The following is a 20,738-nucleotide window of genomic DNA, read 5'->3' as shown; positions in this document are numbered from 1 at the left end:
GGCCCCGTGAGACGGGTGATGAGGAACGTCACCTTCAGGGCGTCATTGGAGAACACGGTCTCGTCCACGAACATGTAGGAGCCCGTCTGCACGATGAACTCCGGCAGCCGGTCGGTGTCGCCGTCAAACGTCTCGGGAAAGGGAATCGGGTTCCTCCACCGACGCGCCTGGGGCCACCGGTGCCTGGACAGGAGGGCCTTCATCAGCTGCACCTTACCTTCCATTGTGCTTAGCTTGCTCCCCTGTGTTCCGCCGGGCTGAGTGTAGGTCAAGTCTGAGGAGTCCCAGGATTTGCGTTTGCAGGGAGGCGGGTTCTGGCTGTGGCTGTGTGGGAATCTAGGTGGGCGTACGCAGGAGAGTGACAGTGGGGCGGGGGGTGGGGGCGCTAAGACGGTGTTCTTGGTTAGACTCCGCCTAGAATCCAGGACCTTGGCAATACGCAGGCGCAATTTGGAGGGGGCGTGCCTTCACTCTGCTGGTGCAGCTGGGTTGGAGTCAAAGGGATGGCAAAAGCGGAGGCGGAGAGTCCAGGGGAGCCTCTGTGGGAACCAGCCTGCATTTTCTGAAAGTGGAGCCACCTCGCCTTGGAGATTGGAAGGTCTAAATTCTAAATGCTGAGTATTATTTTTCTTTTGCGAGTTTTTTTGCTCAGCTAATGTTTTGTAGGTTCATCCGTTTTGTGTCCTGTATTAGTACTTATTTATTTTTATTGTTGTTTGGTGCCTTGGAGTTGATTTTCGACTCAGTGACCCTATGTGACAGAGTAGAACAGCCCCATAGGGTTTTCTTGGCTGTAGTCTTTAGGAAAGCAGATTACCAGAGTTTCCAGGTCTTTCTCCCGCGGTGCCATAGTAAATGAAGCTGTGTTGATTTGAACCGCCAGCCTTTTGGGTTAGCAGCCAAGTCCTTAACCCTTGTGCCACTAGGGCTCCACTGCACATATATACCACTTTTTTAATGGATTCAAGTGTTATTTCCATTGTTTCCACTTTTGGGCTATTGTAAAAAGTGCTTCAATGAAAATTGGCGGACGCTTTTCGGGTTTCATTCCTGCCTTCACTTCTTCTTGGTATATACTTAGGATTGCTGGATCATATGGCAGTTCTATGTACAGTTTTTTGTGGAACTGTCAAACTTTTCTCCACAGTGGCTGTACCATTTTACATTCCCATCAGATATGGACGATGGTTCCAGTTTCCCCACAACCTCACCAACACCTGTTGTCTTCCTTTTTTGATCATTGCCATTCTAATGGGGTTGAGGCGGTATCTCAATCTGTGTGTGGGTTTGTTTGTTTGTTTTTTTGTCTGACTGTGATTTTAATTTGAGTCTCCCTAATGATTAATGACATTGAGCAGCTTTTCTTGTGCTTGTTGACCATTTGGATATCCTGTTTGGTGAAATGTCTGTTAAGTCAGCTGACAATTTTTTGGTTGGGTTGTTTGTCTTTTTGTTGTTAAGTTGTAGATGTTTTATATATATATTGGATATTAGAACCTTATCGGATATATGGTTCCCAAAATTTTTCTTCCTATCCCTAGGTTTTCTCTTCACTTTGATGGTAAAGTCCTGTGGTGAACAAAAGTAATTCATTTTTTTGAGGTCTATTTATCTGTTTTGTCTTTTGTTGCTCATGCTTTTGTTGTCATGTCTGATAATGCATCCTTAAAAACTAGGTCCCATCGACTCTCCCTTACATTTTCTTCAAGAATTATAATTATCTTTTGACAGAATTAGTTGTTCAAATTTTAACTAGTCAAATGAATTTCTGAGGTTGTGATAATCAATTCTTTACTAGGCTGAGACAAAGTAAACATTTACAATTTTCTCTTAAGGTTGTATTTTAACGTTTAACCAAATGATTTTTTCATTCATCTGGAATACATTTTTTAGCTTGTATCAACAGGAAAATTTTCTTTGTTCTACTTCTTTTGGAATCCCTGGGTTGTGTAAACACACTCGGCTGTTAATAGAGAGGTTGGAGGTTTGAGTCCATCCAGAGGCACCTCAGAAGAAAGGTCTGGTGATCTACTTCCAAAAAATAAGCTATTGAAAACACTATGGAGCACGATTGTACTGACATACATGGGCTTATCATGAGTTGGAATCAACTGGACTGTGACTGGTACTTTATTATTTTGTTAATTTAAAAAAGCTTCATAATATCAATTAGTAAATGTGCACAGAGATGCAAATTGTTTAATAATTTTTCATGTTTTTTGGTCATCTGATTGTAAGCTCAAAACTGAAATCTACAGTTGTATATAATGATAATATTTTTTCTGGGTTCTGTTCACACTCATCATATTAGGGCTTTTGTACCACTCAGTGTTTCTCTGAGGCAGGAGGCTGTATGTCCTGAGATCCAGACTGTTCATGCAGACCCCTCAATTAACAAATGGGCCAAGTTCATGATAGGCATCTGTCATGGATTGAATCGTGTCCCCCCAAAATATGTGTCAACTTGGTTAGGCCATGATTCCCAGTATTGTGTGGTTGTCCTCCATTTGGTGATTGATGTAATTTTCCTATATGTTGTAAATCCTAATCTCTGCCTGTGGTTAATGAGGCAAGATTAGATTATGTTAAAGAGGATTAGGGTAGGATGTAACACCCTTACTCAGGTCATATCCCTGATCCAATGTAAAGGAAATTTCCCTGAGGTGTGGCCTGCATCACCTTTTATCTTACAAGAGATAAAAGGAAAGAGACCTCATAGCACCAAGAAGGCAGCGCTGGGAGCAGAGCACCTCTTTTGAACCCAGGGTTCCTGTTCAGAGAAGCTTCTAGTCCAGGGAAAGATTGATGACAAGGACCTTCCTCCAGAGCTGACAGACAAAGCCTTCCCCTAGAACTGATGCCCCATATTTGGACTTCTAGCCTCCTAGACTGTGAGAGAATAAACTGTTCGTTGAAGCCATCCATTTGTGGCATTTCTGTTATAGCAGCACTAGATAACCAAGACAGCATCCACAAAGAAAAGTTAAAGATGGCCAGTAATCATGAAATACAATGTTCACTCAAATTTTATTCAAGCACACAACAATAAAAGAAATTAAAGAAATATTTTTCCTCATAGGATTTCTGGTGAATGGCTAAAAATATAATACTCAGGGTGCAGGAAAAAAAGGCACTTTCATAGCATTCACAAGAGGATGAGGAATGGTAAACACCTTCTGGAGGAAGATTTGTAAATATCTTCATGAAGAATATAGATGCCTTTGACCAAGTAATTTCATTCATAACATTGAACAAATGCCTTAGGACCAAAATGAATTAATAAATAAAGCCATTCTCTATTTTCAAAGAAATATAGAATACAACAATCTTGAGAATTGTTCATTCTCTAGTGGATTTTAAAATTTAAAGACAGTTCTTAATACCCTGTTTTGACAAGGTGGTGAGGAAATGGACTTCCTCTAGGATTTTAAAGGGTATTTGAAATAGTCACAGGTTTCTGGAGGGCCTTTTGACTAGGAATGTCAAAACCTTAAAAATGTCTAGTGGCCTTTAACCCAGCAGATCCACTTGGAGAAGTTTGAACTCTAGATGGAAAACACTGTGGCCCCATATGCTGACTGTCCCAGGAACTTATTTCGGGAGGAAGGAAGTGGGGCAATTGGTCCTTGTGCCGGAATTGGTCTAGACTTACCTTGGGCCCCATCACTCCGGGCAGCTGTCCTGATAGAATGGATGGTATTGGAGGAAAGGAAGCAAGTGTGGGTTCTGAGAAGCAGCTGGGAGGCAAAGAGGGGAGAGTATTGAGGAGATGAAGGATGTGTGGAGAAGGGGAAGGAGACCAAAGGATCAGAGTGAAGGCTGTGGGCAAGGTGAAGGAGTCAGAGGTCTGTTACGGAGGTCGACCTGACGGCAGCTGATGAATTGTCTAGGCAGGTATTTTGACTGTTGATATAATGGTGACTTTTCTTTTTCTGACCAGTATAGCGGGACATGCCTCTCAGAGTGAACACGTAAATGAGCCACAGAGACTTTAGGTTTAAGTGGGAAGGTCAGAGAGCCAGAGATATGACAGCACAGGCACCCGGATGCTGTAATAGCCCTGGCATTGCAGACACGCAAAACATCAAGCCATGTCCTGCTGGGTCTTAGATTCTGCACCCCAGACGTGGGCCTGGATAAACTGGGTGAGCAAGATTTCCAAAGGCAGAGATGACAGGAAGCGACAATATGTGCAAAGGTCTGAATAGCAGAGCTGGACATTAAACGATGGGCTTAATATTCATAGATGTGGAAAACTCTTTGTAGAAAGAGATAATAAGAGCAAAAGCTTAGTTATGTAGCTGGGCCTTGAGGTATGGGAAAAGTTCCGCGTGTAGACATGGAGAGAGTGGACACTATTTCTGTCAATCATTTCATCCCGCCAATCACGATCTACGAAGGCGGGGCCATAGGCAGACTATAAATAACGAACGTCCTGCTCACGTGACCCGGCTCGTTTCAATATGGATTATACTTTGGCACTATGGTGGACCGTTTCCCTCACTGATGTGGCAATATGGCGGCTCGTCCCTCGTGTAATCACAAAACTGTAAGTTTAATTTACTTCTTAATTGTTATTGATAGTTGGCTGTTTGTAGTGTGGTTTTTATAGAATGAGATAAACGGTATGTAATAATATACTTTAATAAATGTGTGTGGAGAGTTTTGCTTTTATGAGAGTTTGGTTTTCCGGTCACTTAGCGGTGTTTGGACACGATGTTGTGTTTTATGTTACAACATGATGGGTCTTTAATATCATTTTAATGTTTAAGTGTTGGTATTGGACCCCCTTGTTCATGGTCTCAAGGTTTGGGGTGTATTCAGGTTAAAAATGAGAAAAAGGATGGTGCGGTGGGCTGAGCTTTGTCGGTCCAGGACGGCAGTGGCCGTTTCCCTCTAGGGAGCTGATTTTGTCTTTTATTTTACGTCGTTGGGTGGTTGTCGTATCCGTGTACTTGCTTAAATTTGGTCTTAGCCCTTTTCGTGTTTTTTTTTTTTTTAAATCAGTGACCGGATTTCTGTTATTTTAGTCCTGAAAAAGAAGAAAATAATACGCTGAGGGAGTATGTGTGGGATTTGCACAACTACAGACCATCAGAGGCCTTTGAGCAGAGTTCTGTGTTTCAGACGATTGTGTTAAGTATCATTTCTGTGATTAAATTTCATATGTTGTCTTTAAAAGAAAAAAAAAGTTTCCTGGTGTTTTCTACCTAAAAATGAGGAAATGCACAGTCTGTAAAGCTCATGGCTTGTTTACAGACCTCCGAGAATTGCCTGCAGTTACCGTTGAATTTTTATGTAATACACTTGTTTATTTAGTATTAATGTGTTCAACCAAGCCTGGTCCTGACGCTTTTCATGAGTTTTTCTAAAAAAGTTTCGTGTTATTGGGACGTTACGAATAAGGAGACAGATTGGGCAAAAGCCTGTTTCTTTAAGAGCCGATTTTGTGTTCTCTTCTAAAATACACTAGCAAAGGAAAAAATAACACACTAGCAAAGGTTTTTTCAGGCATGGCAGTGTTTTGAATTTAATTTTGATCTCGGTCTTGGTCTTGCTCCATAAATATGTGTAAAATGAAAGCATTTTCAGGGTACACCGTCTGGTTTAGTCAGTGATGTTGTTACAAGCCCCGGGAATACCCCTCAGCTGCCCTTGCCAGCCAGGTTTGGAGGCAGTTTGACATTCAGTATTACAACTATGTGTTCAAACTCATTGCGTTCAATTCAGTTTTGGACCTGAGGCTCCTCATAAGTTTCGTTTTGAATGTTTTGTGTAAGTTACTATTTACACACAGGAGGAATTTAATTTCTGATTGAATGCCGTTTCTTTTATTATTGCGTGTTTGACATACTTTTATTTAAATTCTGGTCATGGTCCTTCTTCACAAATTATCTTTAAAAGAAACGTTTTGGGGTCATCTTCTTGATTTACAAATGCAGAACTTAATTGGCTGACTCCTGGATATTTTAATTCTAAGGAGCTGTCATAGGTCGGGGAGCTCTGGTGGTGCAGTGGTTAAGAGCTCGGCTGCTAACCAAAAGGTCAGCAGTTTGAATCCACCAGTGGCTCCTTGGAAACCCTATGGGGCAGTTCTACCCTGTCCTATAGGGTCGCTATGAGTCGGAATCAACTTGACGGCAATGGGTTTGGTTTTTGGGTTTTGGTCCTAGGTCGTGATTAAACACAGCATGACATTCATTTTACAGAAGAATTGTGTGTTTGCTATCATTCTGTCCTATTAAATACGGGTTTTGGTTCTTTACATAAAGTTTTTGTAAAAAAGTTTCTTGTTATTGTCAATTAATAAGGAAAAGATTTGTTTTATTCGTCTATGTGCCGCTTGGTTTACGACAGTTACTTGGTTTAAGACAGTTACTGACCTCGTGCTACCAGCGAGCCTAATGTTTAATTTTATTTTACCATTAAATCGTGGTGTAATACTATTTTCATTCTGCAAATTTTGGTCCTGGTGTGTCCTATTTGATTTCTATTTTAAATAAAGAAATTTTTGTGTTATTTTCAATGTAAAAAATGCGCACATTGACCATTGGACTGACCGAGCATCCGTTGTTTTACGACAGTGAATGCCCGGAAGTGCTGCTCATGGCCGCCATTAGACTGCATTTGGGATTTTATTTCCCAAAACAATTGCATGTTGAATATCACTTTACTCAATTGAAGTCTGTTCAGAGCCTTTTTCATATGTTTCGTTTGAAAGCTTTTCTGTAACTTTAAATTTGCAGAAGAGAAAATGAACATGTTTGATATAATTGGGTGTTCGACATACTGTTTACATTCTAGTCTTAGCCTGTCCTCAAAATTTTTCTTAAAAATAAGTGCTTTAGGGTAGTGTCAAATGACAAACGCAGAACTTAATCATCCGGCTTAGTCCTGGATTATTTAATTGTAGATGTTTAATTCTTAAGTGTTTGTCGTGGTCATGACTGACTTAACGCGGTTTGGCATTTTATTTTACCATTAAATCGTGTTGTGATATAATTTTACTCCTTAAAATTTGGGTCCTTGTGTGTCCTATTTCATAGCTGTATTTAAAGTGGAGATATTTTGTGTTAATTTTAATGTAAAGATGCTCACATTGACCATCTGATTGATGGAGCGTTCATTGTTTGACAGTTGAGTGCTCGGAAGTGCCTGTCACCCACCGCAGTTACACGTCATGTTACACGTCACGGGGGAATTCATTTCCCAGAGCAATTCTGTGTTGAACTCCATGTCACTCAGTGAAATTCTGTCCTTAGCCTTTTCAATAAGTGTCCTTTGAAAGTTTTTGTGTAAATTTCAGTTTACAGAGGAGAAATTAACATGCTTGAGTGCCTTTTATTTTATAATATAACTGGGTTTTTGACATATTACTATGTTTAAATTCTAGTCTTGGGCCATTCTCAAAGATTTTATTAAAATTAAAGGTTTCGAGTAGTCTCGATTTACACACGCAGAACTTAATCATCCAGCTGAGTGCTGGATATGTTGCGACGGTGAATGATCTCAAGAGTCTGTTTTAGGTCACCATTAAATACATTTTAGCATTTTATTTTAGCGAATGATTGTGTGTTTGGTATCATTTTATTCGGGTGTGGGTCCTGGTCCTTTGCATGAGTTTTGTGGAAAAAAAGTTTCTTTCTGTCATCATTTAACAAATAAAAGATTGTTTTATTGTCTTTTTGTCTCTAGGTTGGTACATTAACTGGCCTCAAGCTGCCAGTGAGCCTAAATTTCCTTTTTCTTTTTTTATTCTGTTTATTATGATTTCATTTGTTGAAATTTGGTCTTTGTGTGTCCTGTTTCATAATTTAAAGTGAAGAAAGTTTTCTGGTATTTTCAACATAAAGATGCAAAAATTGACCACGTTACTAAACAAGTGCTCCTTGTATTAGGACAGTGATTGCCCTGAAGTGCTGGTCACCGATCGCCACGGAAAGTCCTTTAGAATTTGATTTGCTTAAAAAATTGTGTGTTGAATTCTGTCCCTAGCTACCTTCATATGTTTTCTTTGAAAAGTATGGTGCATGTTCAATTTAAATGGAGGAAATCAACTGTCAGCTTGAGTGCTTTGTGTTTCCAGGGATTTGGTGGTCCTTGAGGTCATATTTCCTGTTTTGGGATGTTCTTTGACAGTATAATTATACTTTTAATATAATGATATTTAAATAAATTTTCACATCAGTCCTTCTTACAAGCATAGAAAAATGGTTTGTGGTAGCTTCTATTCACAAACAAGGAGGACAGGAGTGCTCCAGAGCCTGCCTGGTTAGGACAGAAAATGGCAAGAATATGCTCTCCCTCGGCCATCTCAGCGTGTGCCAGCCCTGCCGCTGACTGTGCCTTTATGCCTCAAATGCATGAATATCGGTGTGTGAAATGGGCAGTACTCACAACATGCATGTGTTGTGTGACACTTAATGTGTATTGAAGGGGAGAATTAAAGGAATACTCTTGTTCTCTCTCTCAAACACCTGATTATCGTAATAATTAAATCCTGATAGGTACTTTCAAGCAAAATACAAATACTTCCTGTTTACACTGGTGCTAGTTGAGTTTCCTTATTAGCGTTTTGTCTGGTTCATTCTAGATTATCGCTTGAATTAAGTATGTTGCCTCATGTCTAAATGATTCAATGACTGACTTCCTTGGTGGTGGAACTCTGATATTCTCCAAATATTACCAATTGAATTACATTTAGACATCAAAAAGCTGGATTGATGGTGGTATCTGAATTGTAAACTAACTCTGCCCTTTGTAAAACCTGTCACCCAGATTTCAGAAATTAGGACGTTAACTAGCCTCACAAATTCTGACTTTTCAGTCAGCCGTGCACCTTGAATGAGGTCTAAGTGTGGAATGAAGGCACTTTTATTACATGCCAATTGCCCATAGACTTCTAGGGGCATACTTGCCATTTAAGAGCAAATTCCCCAAATCCATATTGGATTACCAACTGTCAGTTTTTTCTGTTGTTTCCTTCTCAGAGTCCTCTGTTCATTGTCAGATGGTAGCAATGTTATATACTGTATGAAATTCTTCATGAAATGGTTCTGAGTGGTATTAGCTCATTTCTGAATTAAGCAGTTTTCCAACTTACTATGTTAATACATTACTGCCAAAAATACAGTTGTATAATGTGCGTTTCGTGATCTATTAATGTCAGTATTTGATACTATGCTAAGTAGAGAACACAAAACCTATTGAAAGATTTGTTCCCCATAATCTGACATAGTGTATTAGTGTCAGTACTCAGTAACAAAGGAAGGGGGACACAAAAGCCAGTCCAAAGGTTTGTTAGCCATAGTTTTGCATGAGTTGTTAACCTTATTACTGAAGAGAAATATGGACTTCCTTGAAACTCCCCCATCTGGAAAATAAGGTGCATTATCTACCAGAGGAATATTTAATAATTCCCTTATGAGATTTGATTAGAGCAGGATGAAGTGTGGTTCATTTTGAAGGGACAGTCAGGCCTCTGAAGTGGCAGTCTTACCTGATTTTGTGGTTTGATGCATATAGTTCCTGTCTCATGTTATCTTTCACTTTTTGGCCTACCTCACACAGGCTGCATGACTGAGTCCCCTGGCCCCACCAACCATTTTCAGAAGTTCCTCTGGATAAGGGAAAGAGGACATTTTCCCCAGCCACTCACCTTATAGGAGTTTCCAAGTTACATAATTTTCCTGCAGTGGTTCTGTGCCTCTGATGGGAAGAGAGTGGAACCAAAATGAATTCCCAAGATTATCCAGAGGCGGAAGTACACACTTCTGTAAGGTGAGGTGAGGGATGTTGGGCGGATGGCAGCACCTGCCCCTGTTATCTATGCTATCATTTGAGATTCTTTCCCTGAGTCTCTAGAGATGGCAACTACCAAAAGTGTCAGGGGCTCTACCTAGGCACTAGATACTAGCTCCATGGTAGAGACCCTGTTTTTATGACTTTTTCCTTTAATAAGGCAATGACATCTTTGTCCAGTCCTTATCTGTGTTGCTCTGTACACTGTGGGTGCTGCTGTTAGGGAGACATTGACTTCATTAGGAGATCGGATTTCAGAGAAACTTGAACTTGACATTTTAATGTGCATGTTTTTTCTGTCCTTTTATCCTTTTTGGAAAGCCCTTATAGCAGCAGCAGGGTGGAAGGATGAGATGGGAAAACAAGCACCAGGAGTCCAGGGATGGTGGCCGTGCTGCTCAGGTGTCTTGATTCAGGGACGAGAATGTGGATCTGGAGGCAATTTTAACGCCAGGTCTGTCTATGAGAAGGGGAAAGTTGGGACTCGTAGACCAAGTGGGTGGCATGGAAGGGTAGTCTCCCACAGTTACCCTGCCATAGTGGGACTGCATTTGGTAGTGATCCTGACGGCTTAGGTCAGCCATTAAAATAATATGTAGGGCAATAATCCTGCAAATCTATATCCTTCTGTACATTGATGATGAGATGCTTGTTTTGCAGGAATTACTGGGGCCACACACCATGTTTCATTTACAATAAGTCTCCTCTTTGTGAGTTTACAGGACACTTGGCTCCTTCTCACTATTTTATTGAGGCTCAGCTTCTCTATTTGCCATATGACAGTATGAGTTTGCTATGTGGAATGTTGTGAGAATCAAGTGGGGTGATCTTTGTAAAGCACCCACCATCCCGTAGGTCCTCAAGTAAACAGTACCACATTTCCTGAATCCACATATTAAAACAGAATATTATGTTGTTTTGTTTATTTAGCTCCTCTTCTCTCCCTCACCTCCAGGTCCTTAGGCTTTTGAAATAATTTTGTTTATATGTTTGTTTCCTTTCCCAGGGCCAGCAAGTTTCCTCAGAAGTTACTGGTTCATCTCCTTGGAAATCACACCTCTGTAATCTTGCTGTGAAGCAAGAGGTAGCCCAGGAACTGAGTTTTTCCTGCCCTGAGCCACAATCTGTTCTGGCCAGCTTGGACACCTTACACAGCACCTATCAGAAGTTTCTAGAATTTGTCAAGCTCTTCGGGCTGAGGGTGCCTGTTCATTGGCAGTGTCTGAAAAGGTCTTTGCTCTTTCCTTGCCTATATAAAGTCATTTATTGCTGGGGGGTGATTCATTTGTTGGAAATAAGGTGAAGACTTTGACAGTTCTGGGGAGAGGGGAGTGCTAAATATAAATATGAAGTATTCTAAGATGTTTTTTAAGAGACTTCCAAACTTTAATCTCAGTAGATACCTCTGGTTCCCCAGTTTTGTATTCACATGGGTTTTATTCACAAGGTGGTACCACAGAACCTGAAGTTCACACACCTGAGGTCAAAAAATCCTCATTTCTTTTTGATTACAAGACAAAGTATCTAGCCTCTCTTTGTAAAGCATAGTGACATGTGAAAGCCTTTTGATTTATCCCTGTAATTGGCTAAATTACTTTTAAGGCCAGGAAGATGGGGGCACTGTTATTTCACACCCAGTGAAAAACTGTGGCCTGAAATAAAACCTGTACCCAAATCCACTTAGTGGGGCTGTGCCAGTGAAGTACCTTCACCAAGTGACGTGATGGTGACTGAGGGGTGGCCTATTTGCTAGTCCAGAACTGCTGTGTAGCTTCCCTATACCTGTGATGCCTCCTCATCCCTTTCGGCACATCTGTTGTTCCCTGTTCCCATCCTTGTCATCTTGGGTCTAGAAGAGGCCTAGATTTCCCTCTTCATGGGGAAGTTGTGGGAAAGACCTTAGTGAATGGTTTCATACATAATACTGCTTGGTATTGGTATGTAAAAAGAAGTCACAGAGTTTTTTTTTTTTTTTTTTTTTTCCAGATGCCTTGAGTTGATTCTGACTCATGGCAGCCCCATGTGTGGAAGGATGCCTCTGATTGGTGATGATCTTAAGAATTGGGACATCCAAGTAAAGAGAAGGTGATCCTCCTCAGACCTTAATGTGGGCCTAGTTTCTTGCATCTTGTGACGAGTTCGTTCCTAGGCCAGCCTTGTCATTTAAACACCTTGGATGTGTGCTCACGTGGGAATGGTAATGTACTGCAATTTCTTACGGTGGTGTTTCCGTGGCAGACTTGTTTTTGCAGTAAATGTGTATTCATGTCTCTTTGGAAGAGACATCAACCTCCTAGAAAGGATGAGGATGATGTAGCTGGCGGTGGGATGAGAATAAGAAAATAGCTCACTTCTTGCCATCTGCTATCTCACTTAAACCTCTCAAACCCCTGTGACATTTGAAAAGTGAGATTACTGATGGGCAGGAAAGAGTCGTACCTTGCACGGGGGCACAAAGCCAATGGTTAGGAGGGGTGCCCCTCAAAAACCAAGTGTAGCTGACCTCAAATCCCGTGGTATTGGGCACTAAGTTGAGAGATACTCTTTTAATGCAGCCTTTTAGTGCTCACCAAATTAGTTGTTGCCTTCCTGCCACCCCTTCATGCACTCTTCTGCTGACTCTACTCTGCCAGTTGGTGGGAACAAAACAGTTACCTGGGTACTGTCAGTGATTGGTGACTGAGGCTGGTGACTTTTGAGTTCTCACGGGCTTCTAGGGATGAGACTGGAGGTCCAGGACTGTCCCGGGTCAGGGCTCCAGATGGGCTGCTCACCCCCTCCTACCTCATTGTCGAAGAGGACACAGAGCCTCAGGCCTTCGCTGCCACCTTCACTCTGGTTCCCTGCCTCAGTTGATTGTTTTTTCTTTAATAAGAATTACAGAGGTTAGAGCCTCAGAAAGGGGAGGCGCTTTGTGATCAGGAAAGATGAAATGACAAATGCTCCCTCACTTTCAGGGGCAACAGATGGGGGGGGGAGGGATGTGAACCACATCCTCTTTAAAACTGCTCTGTTTGAAGTAGGATAAAGCAGACAGTTTGGAGGACAAGGACCTTGGTGTGAAAGGTGTGATAGCTGGGGCATGGAGAATTTTATGTCCTGGGGAAGGAATTGGTAATGGCCTGTTCTCAGACTTTTATATTCTTACAGTATCACTAAACAAGATGATTTCACACCGCAGAAAAATGGGGCACTAGGAAACATGAGGACTCCTATACACACCCTGTGTCCTGCCATTGTTGAAATGTTTGGTAGGCACAAAACCTTTGTAAGCTGTAACAGTTCCTGAATTCTGATTAAGTTTATGGGGATGCAGTGTGATTTGTATCCAAGCATTTCTCTAGTAGCTCGATGCACCCTTCTGCTGACCATACTCTGCACGTTGGGGGAACTAAAAGTTACCTGGGGCCTGCCTATAGTATGCACCCTTCTGCTGACCATACTCTGCACGTTGGGGGAACTAAAAGTTACCTGGGGCCTGCCTATAGTATGTACCCTTCTGCTGACCATACTCTGCACGTTGGGGGAACTAGAAGTTACTGGGGGCCTGTTTATAGGATGCACCCTTCTGCTGACCATACTCTGCACATTGGGGGAATGAGAAGTTACCTGGGGCCTGTCTATAAGCAGTAGTTGAGGCAGATGAATTTCCAATCTTCAGGAGATAAGACTGGAGGTCTCGGACTTTCCCAAGTCAGGACTCCAGACTGGATACTTAAACTTTCTGAGGACACAGAGCCTCAGGCTTTAGCTGCCACCATTAGGTCTGGCTCACTCTCATTTGAGTGTCTCTTCTTTTAAAGAGAATTATAAAAGATAGAGCTTCAGAAAGGGACTGATACCCAATGGGATTCACTGATTTTCTCCATCTAACTCATCACTGAGACACAGCTGCCTTTCAGAATACTAGAAAGGTCTGTCTGTTGTAGTATCAGCTAGGAGAGTGCAGTTGGGGTGCTGCACTACAGCATGTTGAATATGGTTTAAGCCATGACCAGGCTTCTATGCCTCTCCTCCATAGTCCAGAACAGATGGGTCTGGGAAACTGGGGTTAGAGGTGAGCAGAGATATTCCGTGATTATAGTGTGCCCCATGCCCACACCCCAAAAGTTTTCCTTGTGTGTCTATAAGGATCTTAGAACTCAAACAGAAGAATGCTTTATCAGAAGTGGGCAATGCCACTGATAGTGCCTATAAATTGTTTTGCCTTAATTCTTCAATTTGTACGTAATATTTTACATTGTGGTATTTAAGGTTAACCTTTAGTCCATAGATTTTGGAATCTCAAAGCATCACAGCAGTTCTGTATAAGCCACGACCTTCACCTGGAGGACTTCGACTCAAGGAGTGGCTCTATGACATCAAGTTCTTGAGAAATTTGATCGGATTTGCCTTTGGGAGGCTGTGACTTTGGGTTTGGCTGTAAATTTTACTTTGGGTTGTTTTGATTGTTTACAATATGCACAATTTTGCTTACACAGGGAATCTTGGGATTTTACATACTGGGGGATGTTAAAATGTATATGTATTGTATTCATATGATGCTGGGTGGAAGGCAGTAGTCACAGGCTGATTGGTCTGTGCAGCAGGCACTTTTTGTCTGTGACCTGACCGCTGCACACATACCCTCCTGTTTGCTGTGCTACTATGTCCCCTGACCTAGCTTCTTGGTTAGATACTTGTCACCTTCCCTAGTTAAACCAATCTCAATGTACATCCCATTAGCTTTGGAGTTTGGAACTAGACTCCATGATTGAGCAATTCTCTGCTAAGTCTCATTAATGCCATTTTTTACAGAGAACCTTACTTAAAAGACTACCTGTTGAGTTCATCTATGCTATCCTCATTCTACTTTTATGTAATATGTTTGTTGCTTTGGTTTCTTGGATATTGTAAAATACTTGTATCCTTTTAATAAAATGTGTTTGTTGAAGAAGCTCTCCCAGTCGTGTTTATTATTTGCCATGAATACCAGCATGATCAAGATGCTTGTAGTTGTGTCATTCGCGTCATCGAGTACATGGGGTGAGCTCTGAGCAATATAATTGGGATATTGAGAACAGGAGGTTGGTGGGGCAGACGGTGGTAAGAAAAAGAAAGGTACTAGGGGATCTAATAGGTCCTTGTGAGAAGTGATGCTTTGGCCACTACATGAAGGCCTCAAATACATACTAGAGGCTGGTGGGGGCTGTGGGGAATCTCCTGACACTGCTTAGGGTAAGGCAGAAGTAGGGTGAACAGCATGGTTCAATGAACTACAGTGTTTCCTCTGTACAACTGAGTATGATTTAAACATTTTATCAATTAACATTTTTAATTGGCAAGTGGGTGCAGTAATGGCAGTCCTAAAGAATTTTTAGATCAGTTCTCAGCTGCCTAAGGAAACTTTTGCAAGGTGGTCATTAGAATTTCTCACCCACCGGATAGGAGAGCAAGCCTGTTGCAGTCTGTCCTGCCTGTAGCCATGCCAGGCAGGGGGCTTGGGCGGGCGTGTTTCCTAGGATTTCATAGAGATCTTGGGCTGCAGGTGTCAGCACCTCAATTCTTGCCCTTCAGTCCAGAAGGGCCCAAATTGGGATGTCTCGCTTCCTTCCTGAAGGGCTCGTCAGCATGGAGAGCTCAAAGAACCTCTGCTCCTCTTCTCCATGGTGGCTGAAACTCTATTTATATCCCCTTGATGACCCTCTCCTGTGTTAAAACAAGTGAGTGGCCCACTAGGCTGGGAGCTTCTCCAGCCAACCATGCTCTCACGCCGCAACCAGCAGTGTCCTCCAGTGTGTGTCTCTCTGCCCAGAGACTCTCTGAAATGCTCTTCTGTGAAGCTGGAACTTTGTAAGAGACTGCAGAGCCTTTGACATTTGGGGTATGACTACTGACCTGACTCCTTCAGCACCAGACCTGACAGGAACTGGTGGCCACAGAACACCTTCTCAGGCTTAGGACTCTGTTACAGTTCAGATGAGGCCTGCCATGCCCATCACCACTGTCCCTCCAGCTGATGGGGAAAGTCAGTCACTTGTATGGGGTCTTCCCTTGGCCATGTTCTCTGAGGGAGCGTGTGAATTAAGCCATCCAGGGCCTCAGAAATCCAGGGGCACAATGAGAGATGGCTGCTGCTGACAGGTCTCTGAATTATCACCCTTTACAGACCAGAGAGAACTTAGAGGTGGTTCACCCTGACACCCTAACTCCCCAGAGAAACTTTAAAGGGCCATAAGAGGTGCCTGGCCTGGATGGAGGGGGCTGAGGCCTGGAGAAAAAGACCTTACAGGAGGGGCAAGGTGTGATAAATACTCTCTAAAGGGAGTTAGAAACTACAGAGCAAGAACAGGAGAACTTGGTGAGATTAGGGGGACTTCTCACATCTGTTTTCAACTCATGATCAGCATATGAACAAACAAATGACAACAAAGCCCATTTACTACCTCTGATGAGCTCTGTGCTAAGCAATTACTCTGTATCACCTCCCTTCATGTGCATGGTAATCTGGGGAGGCAGGTACAAGTATGTCTCAGAAGCCAAATAATTTGCCCAAGGACACACAGCTAGTAAATTGCAGAGGCAAGATTGGAACCCAGGTGTCTGTGATTCTATAGCCTGTGTGCACTTACCCACCACAGCACTGAACAATGGCATAAAGGTTATTTGGGGACCAGGTCAGATGAACAGATACTCATTAAAGAGATTTTGTAAATAGAGATTATTAGGAAAAATTAATTTTATTCTTGCCATTTAAACTAAAACTCTTGATATTTTATTTTCATCTAGTCCTTCCTTATACACACACATATGACGTGAACGTATGCATTTCAAATACCTGTTACACACTTGGGGCCCTGGTGGCACAGTGGTTAAGAGCTCAGGCTGCTAACTAAAAGGTCTGTGATTTGAATCCACCAGCCGCTCCTTGGAAGCCTTGTGGGGCAGTTCTACTCTGTCCTACAGGGTCGCTATAAGTCGGTTTGGTTTTGGTTTTTTTTTTTGTTACACACTTAGTAAGAGCATTTTTTTTTTTTTAGTGTAATTATGAGAGAGGTCCAGAGGTAGGTTAGGCTCTGGGCACAGGGCTCCGGCTCCACTTCTTTGTGATTCTGTTGGTTCCGTCATCATCCGTGCGTTGGCTTCATTATCAGGCTCTTGGCAAGATGGCTGCAGCAGTTCCAGGCATCACACCCATACCTAATAATTTCCACAGGATGATCCTTCTCTCCATCTACTTCATGACAGAGAGGAAACCTTCTCAGAAGCACCCTAGCACATTTTTCACATTTCACTAGCCCGGACTGGATCAGATTCCCATTGTTTTATTTTTCATTCACTGGCAAGGGGAATTGTAGAATCATGATTAGTTTGGGACTATTGTGGAGGGGAAGGAGCCCTGGTGGTGTAATGGGTTAAAGCACTTGCCCAGAGACTCTCTCAATTGCTTGTAACCACTCCTTACCCACGTAGAGAAGATAAATGCTTACTTTGCAAAAATGAGGTCATTCCAAAACCACTGGAAAGGATTAAATCATCACTTTCATGGTGTGAATCACTAACATGGAAATAATTGCTGTCTATTCCATTTTTTTGTCCCTAAAAAAAAAACCAAACCCATTGCCATCAAGTTGATTCTGACCGACTCATAGCGACCCTATAGGACAGAGTAGAACTGCCCCATAGGGTTTCCAAGGAGCAGCTGGTGGATTCAAACTGCCAGCCTTTTGGTTAGCAGCCTGAGCTCTTAACCACTTCACCACCAGGGCTCCTTTTTGCCATGTATTAGGGCTCCTAGTGTTGTCCCTATTTTTTCTTCCATGATCTTTATCGTTTTCAATTTTATATTTAGGTCTTCATTTTGAGTTAGTTTTTGTGCATGGTGTGAGGTATGGGTCTTGTTTCAGTTTTTTGCAGATGGATATCCAGTTATGCCAGCACCATTTGTTAAAGAGACTGTCTTTTCCCCCAATTAACAGACTTTGGGCCTTTGTCAAATATCAGCTGCTCATAGGTGGATGAATTTATGTCTGGATTCTCAATTCTGTTTTCTTGGTCTATGCATCTGTTGTTGTACCAGTACTAGGATGTTTTGACTACCGTGGCGGTATAACAGATTCTGAAATCAGGTAGTGTGAGGCCTCCCACTTTGTTCTTCTTCTTGAGTAATGCTTTACTTATCCGGGGCCTCTTCCCTTTCCATATGAAGTTGGTGATTTGTTTCTCCATCTCATTAAAAAATGCCGTTAGAATTTGGATCGGGATCGCATTGTATCTGTAGATCGCTTTGGGTAGAATTGACATTTTCACAATGTTGAGTCTTCCTATCCATGAACAAGGTATGTTTTTCCACTTATGTAGATCTCTTGGTTTCTTGCAGTAGTGTCTTGTAGTTTTCATCGTATAGATCTTTTATGTCTCTGGTTAGATTTATTCCAAAGTATTTTATCTTCTTGGGGGCTATTGTAAATGGTATCGATTTGGTGATTTCCTCTTCGAAGTTCTCTTTGTTGGTGTAGAGGAATCCACCTGATTTTTGTATGTTTATCTTGTATCGTGATACTTTGCTGAAATCTTCTATTAGTTCCAGTAGTTTTCTTGTGGATTCTTTGGGGTTTTCTGTGTATAAGACCATATCATCTGCAAACAGAGATACTCTGACGTCTTCTCTACCAATTTGGATGCCCTTTATTTCTTTTTCTAGCCTAATTGCTCTGATTAGGACCTCCAGCACAATGTTGAATAAGAGTGGTGATAAAGGGCATCCTTGTCTGGTTCCCGTTCTCAAGGGGAATGCTTTCAAAGTCTCTCCATTTAGGATGATGTTGGCTGTTGGCTTTGTATAAATGCCCTTAATTATATTGAGGAATTTCCCTTCTATTCCTGTTTTGTTGAGAGTTTTTATCATGAATGGGTGTTGGACTTTGTCAAATGCCTTTTCTGCATCAATTGATAAGATCATGTGGTTCTTGTCTTTTATTTATGTGATGGATTACATTGATTGTTTTTCTAATATTGAATCATCCCTGCATACCTGGTATAAATCCCACTTGATCATGGTGAATTATTTTTTTTGATATGTTGCTGAATTCTGTTGGCTAGAATTAGGGCTCCTTTTTGTCCCTAGGTGGCACAAATGATTAAGTGCTTGGCTGCTAACCAAAAGATTGGTAGTTCCAGTCTACCCAGAGGCACCTCAGAAGAAAGGCCTGGTGATCTACTTCTGATAAATCAGCCATTGAAAACCCTATGGAGCACAGTTCTACTCTGACACACATGGGGTCGCCATGAGTCAGAATCGAATGAACAGCAACTGTTATTTTCTTCTGTAGGACCAGTTTGTGTGTCTTGTGGAGGAGGGAGTTATCTAATGGAGAATAAACTATCCACCATCTGAAGATGATATTATCCAGGAGTGGGAAGTGAGATACAGTATCAATCAAGGAATAGAAGAGTTTCATACAGGAGTGAAAGGCACTTCTGAATTTAATTCAACTGTGCTTAGGCAGCCAGCTCTGATTCTTTTTTTTTTTTTGGTGGAGGGGGGTGTCTAAAGCAAACCTGTACCAGATGCTTGTTGTTGTTGTTGTTGTTAGTTGCCATGGAATCATTTCTGACTCATGGCGACACCATGTGTGCAAAGTAGGACTGCTTCATGGGGTTTTCAAGACTGTAACCTTTTGGAAGCAGATCGCCAGGCCTGTCTTTTGAGTTGCCTCGGGATGGGTTCAAACCACCAACCTTTTGGCTAGTAGTTTGTGCCACCCAGGGACTCTTTGGACCAAGTACTAACCTGTGATAAATAACACTGAGGGGTTAGAAGCCCACTGGCATAATGTAGGGGAAGAAATTAAAAACCTCTAGACATGACAATGCTATATTGGATCTATTGTAGCATCCCACCCCTTGACCCTCTAACTTTGCCCTCCAAAGAAACCAAGAAGTCTGTCCTGTAACCCTTGCCTTGAGGAAGTGATGGGTAAAGGAAACATCAGAAGCTTTCAAAAGCACTTCTCCTGGCTGTTCTCTCTAGACTGAGGGTGCCAGTGAGAAGCAGTTGCCATTACAATGGGCTCCCTGATTTGCAGTGTGTTGCGGGGTGGTGGTGATATGGAATAGCTGTGTCCAGGTGGTGGCAACTAACCCCAGCAGCAAAGTGGGTATAGTTGCCAGAACAGACATCTGAGGATCATTTGGGATGCGGAGATCTCCAGCTATCAATAATTAACCTCGGCGTTTCCAGGAATGAAATATACAGACAATTTTCCATAAGCTTAGTTGATGTGAATAACCAAAAAGATTCTTAGGTCTGGCCAACAGAGGTGTCTGGCATTTGATTCATCACACTAGCCTAACAGCTAGAGGAGTAGCTCGCATACAGTTCCCAGGAATGAGTCCTTGCAGAGACCCAGAGGCCCTGGAATAGGGGGATGATCAGGTAAACCTAAGCAAGAAGTCTGCTTTGACACTTGTGACCATTCCCCTTGGTCTTCCCTCAAAACCATCTGCACCCATTGTCCTTGGCAACTTGTAATGGGGAGCAGGACATCCCCAAACCTTTTGGAGACTAATTGGAAACTGGCTTTAAGTTAATGCTAGTGCTAAGGGACCCAGAACACTCCTGCAGTAGTACCTACCACTGACTGGAGGGGGTGCTTATGAAGTCAGAGGGAAATGGAGTCCTTCCCAGAGTCTGTCTCTTGGTAGGCCTAGTGAGGCCCTGTACCCCTCCTCTGGGGTTATTCTACCAATTCCTGGATCTATTTATCATCAGACAGCACCCCACATTACTTCCAGGCTTAGAACATGTACTTGGGTTTCTGTTTTGTTTGTGGTTGATGTTCAGTCTCACAGCATTCCTCCACTGCGGCTGAGAACCCCCTCAGACAGGGACATTTGGATCTCCTTTTAGAACCCACCAGACATCCAAGTCCCCAGTCTCCTTTCCAGGTAGAGTG

At 42.2% G+C, this 20,738-nt stretch overlaps 1 long non-coding RNA gene across 1 annotated transcript; it reads left to right on the top strand.

The window, feature by feature from the left end:
- Window positions 1–4,476: 4,476 nt before the first annotated feature.
- Window positions 4,477–13,246, top strand: LOC111821127 (uncharacterized). Its single transcript, XR_002824594.1, has 3 exons — window positions 4,477–4,549; window positions 10,808–11,031; window positions 11,788–13,246. It is a non-coding gene; the product is annotated as an uncharacterized LOC111821127 (long non-coding RNA).
- Window positions 13,247–20,738: the final 7,492 nt, after the last annotated feature.

This window comes from Trichechus manatus, unplaced genomic scaffold (genome assembly GCF_000243295.1).
Source record: "Trichechus manatus latirostris isolate Lorelei unplaced genomic scaffold, TriManLat1.0 scaffold00066, whole genome shotgun sequence".
NCBI lineage: Eukaryota > Metazoa > Chordata > Mammalia > Sirenia > Trichechidae > Trichechus > Trichechus manatus.
This window is presented reverse-complemented; position numbering and strand designations above follow the sequence as displayed.